A 6072-nucleotide genomic window follows, 5' to 3' on the forward strand; every position below is an offset into this window, starting at 1 on the left:
GTAGTCACGCTGTAGTGGAACACAAAGCCAATGTGTGTGTGTCTCTCTCTCTCTCTGTCTCTCTCTCTCTCTTTCTCTCTCTCCCTCAGCTGCTCTCTCATTTGGGTTTATTTGCATGGCAGAGCGTAAAGGATGCAGACAGTGTGAGCAAGGCCAGCAGAGCCCTCCTGTGTCCATCCAGGCCAGGGCTGAGATTTGTAATGCTAGACAACACTCGGCAATGCAGGGATAAAACCTCGGCCGCCGCAGACAAAAAGAGCCTTGTTTTTTCCTTTCCCTTTCCACCGCTTATTGCACTTCTCGCATGTCGACGCAGAATTCTCCACGCCATTTCTTTTAGCGGGGAGAGGAATGAAGACTGGAGAGAGGGAAAAAAATAGTTCCCGCCTGAGTTTGATATATGGTCTTGGTACAGAGTATATTTTATTTAAGGCCAACAGAGTATTTAATTTTCCCCTAACTTCACTGCAGCCGAGAGCAGTGAGCACAGGCGGGGAGTAGATGTCAGTATACAGCCAGGAGTCAGAGCAGCTTCTAATAGGTGGCAGCAGGACTGAGGCCTTTCATTTTTTTATTTGTATTGTGTGTTGTACTGCAGTGTTTTGTAGTATACTGCTGGCTCTGACATGAATCTTAATTTGACTTATCAGGCTGGAATAATACTGACACCTTTCTCCAACTCCTCTATACTGACCCCTTGATTGACCCCTCGTAGTTCTTTTTGTGATCTTGTTAGGCCCAGTGCCGTAGTAGTTTAACTGTGACTATTTTTGCACATTTGTAGATAAAATATCTACATTTTGTAAAAAGGGGGGGTTGAAGGGTTGAGGTCCCTTTTTCTTTTGCATTGTTTTTTTACCCTCTTTATTTTAGGGGTTCAGGTTTTATTGAATGTCTTTCTGCTTCACTCACGTTAGTTAGCACTTCTAAGAAAATAGATTTTTATATTTGTTATGTTTGACCTTCACCCTGTTGCTACAATTTATTGTCACCATCATGTTTTGTAAAAAATAAATTATAAGTAAGTATTGAGATTTTGGTTTCGGGGCGAGAAGGGAACGTTTCACTTGTGCTCCTGCGGGTAGACAATGCCTACAACATCATGAATTCATCAGAAGCCATATTCTCTCTGTAACCACTTAAAATACACTCTGAGATATTTCCTGATATTGTTTTTATTCAATTTATTATTTTATCATTTCTTTGATAGAATGTTTACCTGTTGATTAAAGTTTATATGGCTGTGAATCTCAATAAGACAATCTCTGTTATGGGCTCATACTTTTGTTCTTCTGTCCTCTAAACTTGTAAACAAGTGTTGGCAACAAGTCCATCTTTAATAAGAATGAATATTTATCTCCTACAGTTTACCTCAATACCGTCCATTGAGCAGAAATGTATTGCATGGTTTCTTCTCTCATAATTACTTTCAACAAGTCAATCACGGTTCACAGTTGTATTCCAGCCTGGGATCGAAAACTTGTAATTTTTATTCATTTTGGGGTTTACAGATGAGCACTTAGGACTTAGAAAAAGTCTTCCCATGTTGTCTGAATTTGCCTGTCTGATCCCACAATGTGCCCTTCTCTTCTCACAGTGAGGTTTTAGGGAACTTATTGCCCACATAATGCTGGGTCTTAAAACAGTGTGGTATCAGAGCCATTGTGGTCTGCAGTAATGGCTGGTTTAAGGGGGCTGTGGTAAGAGACACCGCTCAGAGCTTTCATTAACCCAAAGCTCAGCCTAATTGACGCTTATAGGTTGCCTTACATGATTAGGGCCAATGCACGCCAACAAATTTCCTACAGTTTGTTTTGTAACTTTTGGAACATATCAATTGAATCTTTTTGTAGATTTTTATTCAATGTTTTCTTCTAAGAAACATTTAAAAGGAACAAAACTCATCAACTTTTCTGCAAGTGGCTCTACTTTTATTTTTCAATAATAAAAATCAAGAGTTTATGACCATACCATGTGAGATATTTTATTATTGTGGCCACTGTCTCTACCAAATAAAACAATCTAATGGTTGGAATGGTTTATGTGTCGTAAACAAAATGATTTTAGGAGATCTGAATAAGACTGAGAGGAACATCCCACATTTTCATTATTATTATTTTAGGAAAAACATAGGAATTATTACCAAGCTGAACTGAAAGGTCAAGCATAAGGTGCATCAGCATCAAGACAAGGGAGTATAAATGATTATTTAAGTGATATTTATAAACAAATGCAAGTAGGTTTCCCTACAGCATTAATGATTCAGTGTGCAGATTTTTAATGAATTTCAAAGAATTTGTCCCACCATTGTTTAGTGACGCAATGAATTACACAATAACTTTTCCGTTTTGAATAATTAATGCAAATAACGCGCTTTTATTGCAGTATTAAATACCTTAATGTTGGTCCACATGCAGTTCAGGTATGGTTCCTGTATTTATTTTAGGCCTGCTCTTCGGAATTCCTCATGAAGAAACATTGACATTATTAATAAACTCAACGCGGTTATGTGACATTTTTAAAATAATGCCCAGACAGTTTCCCCACAGATGTGTTTTGCAGGTAAATGCACTCATGAAAGGCAGAATGTCTTTTTCTGTAGTTTTTCGATTTTAAGGAAACATGTCTGCGGGACATTTCTTAAAATATATAGGCCAATATATAGGCCAATTTTCTTAAAAAACTCGAACTGCATTTGATTAGTGGTCACTTCAAAATAAACCCCTGTCTGACTGTGATTCTAATAAATATTATTTCTGGCTGCACAATGTGATACAGACCTTCACCATTTTTTCGTTCTAGAAACTAGTTTGCTCTATATAATGTATATATATTTTTCGGATGCAGCTTTGTTACCTGAAACTTGGAGAAAATCTGTCTGGCCTTCTGCAACTTCCGGGCTTGAGTTTGGTCGTGCTGCCTGAGAGCGGTCTGACTGCACAAACTGTTATTTGTAGTTTAATTAAGGGTTAAGAAAAAAATCGTGTCGTGGGATTATTTGGGGTTTAGAGGCACATTTTGGTGTTTTTCCAATCAACTGGTCATCCTCCAAGCAGGCCGTCGGGCATGTGCGAGCTTCCCAGTCATCAGCATCTGTAAAAAGACACCAGAATTAATATTCAAACAAAATGGGAAAGACAAATTGAGGAAGGTCATGGTATAAACTGTGAATATTATACAACCGCTTGGGGCTCGTGTCATCCAATCAATAAATCATCAGACAGACCGTGTAGAATTATGGATTAGACTGTATTTGTCGTATTATTGTTTTATTATTATACATATATATTATATTATTATTGTTCTTCTTCTTGTTGTTATTTGTTTTTATTGCATTATCACCCTCGGTGCTTTTGACGATGATCCTCTTTTTATTTTTTATGTGAAAGTATACTGATAATTACTTTAATATACATGTTCGGCTCTACACCAACTATTATTTCATTATTCATCACTATTATAACTGACTGCTTTACTTTACAACACTGTTAACTTGTCTCTACAGCAACTTGTAGTTTGTTTTATGAGCCAACTAATGACCAAACAGTTCATCTTACAAACACTAATATCAACAGTTTTAAATTATTTCAAAATAATCAAAACAGTGTGTCACAAAAAAAGGCAAAATGCTCACATTTGAGCTCCTGCACATTTATACCCAATGTAAATCTTTGGTTTAAATTTACAGGGAGAAGTCTTAGAGTGCAGTCAGATTAATGAAATTGCACAAGGATTTTTTGGTTTTCAAAATAAGATCGAAATTAAAAATAATATCTCTCACTTTATTTTGCAAAAAATGGCCTTTGACTATTAATGGGCAGGTGAAAGTCTGCAGAAAGTACAGTTAGGCTACATTATTGGTCTTTGTGCTGGAGTCAAATTAACAGAATCAGCTTTTTAATAAATGAATACCATGTTTAACAAAAGTAAAACTATGACACCAACAATAATGACACATTTGAGCTCTCTGCTGTTGAGTAAATGGGCCATCCCGGCCTCCGTTACCTCATAATCTTTAAAAAAATAAAAAAAAACACCGGACACACTCATGTTAAATTAAATAATCCAAATTAGGCTGAAACAAAAAACTTAAATCACAAATTCAATTACAGATGAATAATTGATTTGGCCAAATGTGTGGGGAGGTCAACATTGAATTATTGATAAGCCGTCATGTTGGAGGAATGTCATTAGACGCCTGATTTAAAAAAAAAAAAGAAGAGGAAAAGACGGATAACGACACACGCACAACTAAAGACAAGAATATTTTACACTCACAGTTCAGCTCAATGCTGATTTATCCAGACAACGACGATCAATACCGCCACATGCATCTGTAGTAGGAACGAAAATACTCATGGTGTTGTCTTTATTCAAACCAAGTATCCACATTTGTCTGGCGAGGCCTGAAATTTGAAATCACCTGAAACAAAAAGAGGCTGATTTTAAAACGTAATCATCGAGTAGGTGCAGTATTTTAGATTTGAACTTGTTTTCTAAAATTATTTTACTGTTTTAGGCTACTTGTTTCTTTTCTCTTGGGTTTGGTGAAATCACTTTTATCTGCCATATTTTTCTTTGTGACCTTCCCCTTTTGTGGCAACCTTCTGGCCAAATTCATTTATACAAAAACGTATTCCCCTTCATCCAGGAACATTTAGCAACTGTGTCTTACAAACTAACTCACTTTCTTCATTTTAAACTCCACTGACGTTTTGAGCCTCCCTTTGGCCCTTTTCCTAAATAATCAGCGAGCATGTCCACATGTGTTTTACTCTTTTCTTGGGCGTCTCTGTTGCTCCTGGTTGCTGCTGCTCCAAGCCTCTAGTCCTCACAAGAACTTTCATTAAGAAAATAGCTAAATTTATGTTCTGGAGTTATTTCCCCAAAGGCAGATCTTTTCCTTTTTTCTGGTTTACAGTATGCCTGCGCTGTCTCACTCACATTTAATCCTGTTGCTTTACTGCGCAGTTCTGTTGGGAGACACTGTGACAATACATGTGTGTTGGTGAAGTGTAAAGAAGCTTTAAAGTTAAAGCTTGGAAAATGGAGCACCATTATGAATGAACAGAATATACTGAACCTCATGCGTGTTCCACCAAAATGTGGTCAACCCTGCCTTCAAAACACACCTGAACCTCCTCATATCCGCTGAATGTCTGATCATAGAGTGACTGATGAATGACAATGGCTTTTTTATATATATATTTTGGCGAATGTTATCAACTGCATGGAAACAGATCATATCTCTGGCTCGGTGTGGTTCATTTTTTCCTTAAATTACCTTTTTTTGTCGCCTGATCTTTGCTTCAGATTGTAACATACAAACACTACGGAAATCAAACTCGGAGCAGCTCGGGTCGTACCCGGCCGTGCCCACAGTGTGCCACTCTGAAACCTACATGCAGGCGGTAGGTAGGAGCCAGTGCAGCCCTAATCCCCGCCGTCCGTGATTTAGCCCCTGGTCCTCCTAATTCTCCTAAAGCCCCAGCTGCTTCCCTGGCCGCTCCACTCTCTCCGCGACAGACTGCACACCGCTCGCTTTATTAATAATTCACCTAATAATTCAGCATTTCGACGCTGCCGGCTGAAGCACCGGCCCCCCACCTTCACTGTAAACAACTGCCCTAATTCCCCGTCTATTTTTTTTTTTTTGTGTGTGTGTGTGTGTGTATGTGTGTGTGTAAACAGGTCGCACGCTGGTGAGGTGAGCTATTTAGTGGGTTGATTATTTTTTAGGAGGGAAGTGTCTGCCGTCGCTGCCGGAGCGCACGGAGAGCTTTCTTTTTACGCACCGAGGCATCCGGAGCCCCGCTGAAGCCCGGACCAGCTACGTGTCGCTGTCTGTGCAGGCATTCTGCTCACATCGGCGAGGCTGTAGCGATTTGAAGGAAGCAAAAAACGCAAGCTGCTCTTTCATCTCGTCAGCTTTGAGGAGGAGGCGGCGAGGGACCAGGGGTGTCCCCCTCGTTTTTGTGTGTGTAACACCGCGTGTGTTTGTGTGTGTGTGTGTGTGTGTGTGTGTTTGTGTGCGCGCGCGCGTGTTTGTGTGTGTTTGGAACAAGAGAGAGA

At 39.1% G+C, this 6072-nt stretch overlaps 1 long non-coding RNA gene across 1 annotated transcript in view; it reads right to left on the bottom strand.

The window, feature by feature from the left end:
- The window catches only part of LOC118327449, an 8902-nt gene extending 4462 nt beyond the window's left edge, over window positions 1-4440 (bottom strand). Inside the window, exons 1-2 of the long non-coding RNA XR_004796692.1 lie at window positions 4279-4440; window positions 2857-3093 (exon numbers count right to left, since the gene is read on the bottom strand). This is a non-coding gene — a long non-coding RNA (uncharacterized LOC118327449). The remainder of the gene's footprint in view (window positions 1-2856; window positions 3094-4278) is intronic.
- Window positions 4441-6072: the final 1632 nt, after the last annotated feature.

The sequence above is a fragment of the Morone saxatilis genome, unplaced genomic scaffold (assembly GCF_004916995.1).
Source record: "Morone saxatilis isolate NCDOM2014 unplaced genomic scaffold, NCSU_SB_2.0 Contig17, whole genome shotgun sequence".
NCBI lineage: Eukaryota > Metazoa > Chordata > Actinopteri > Moronidae > Morone > Morone saxatilis.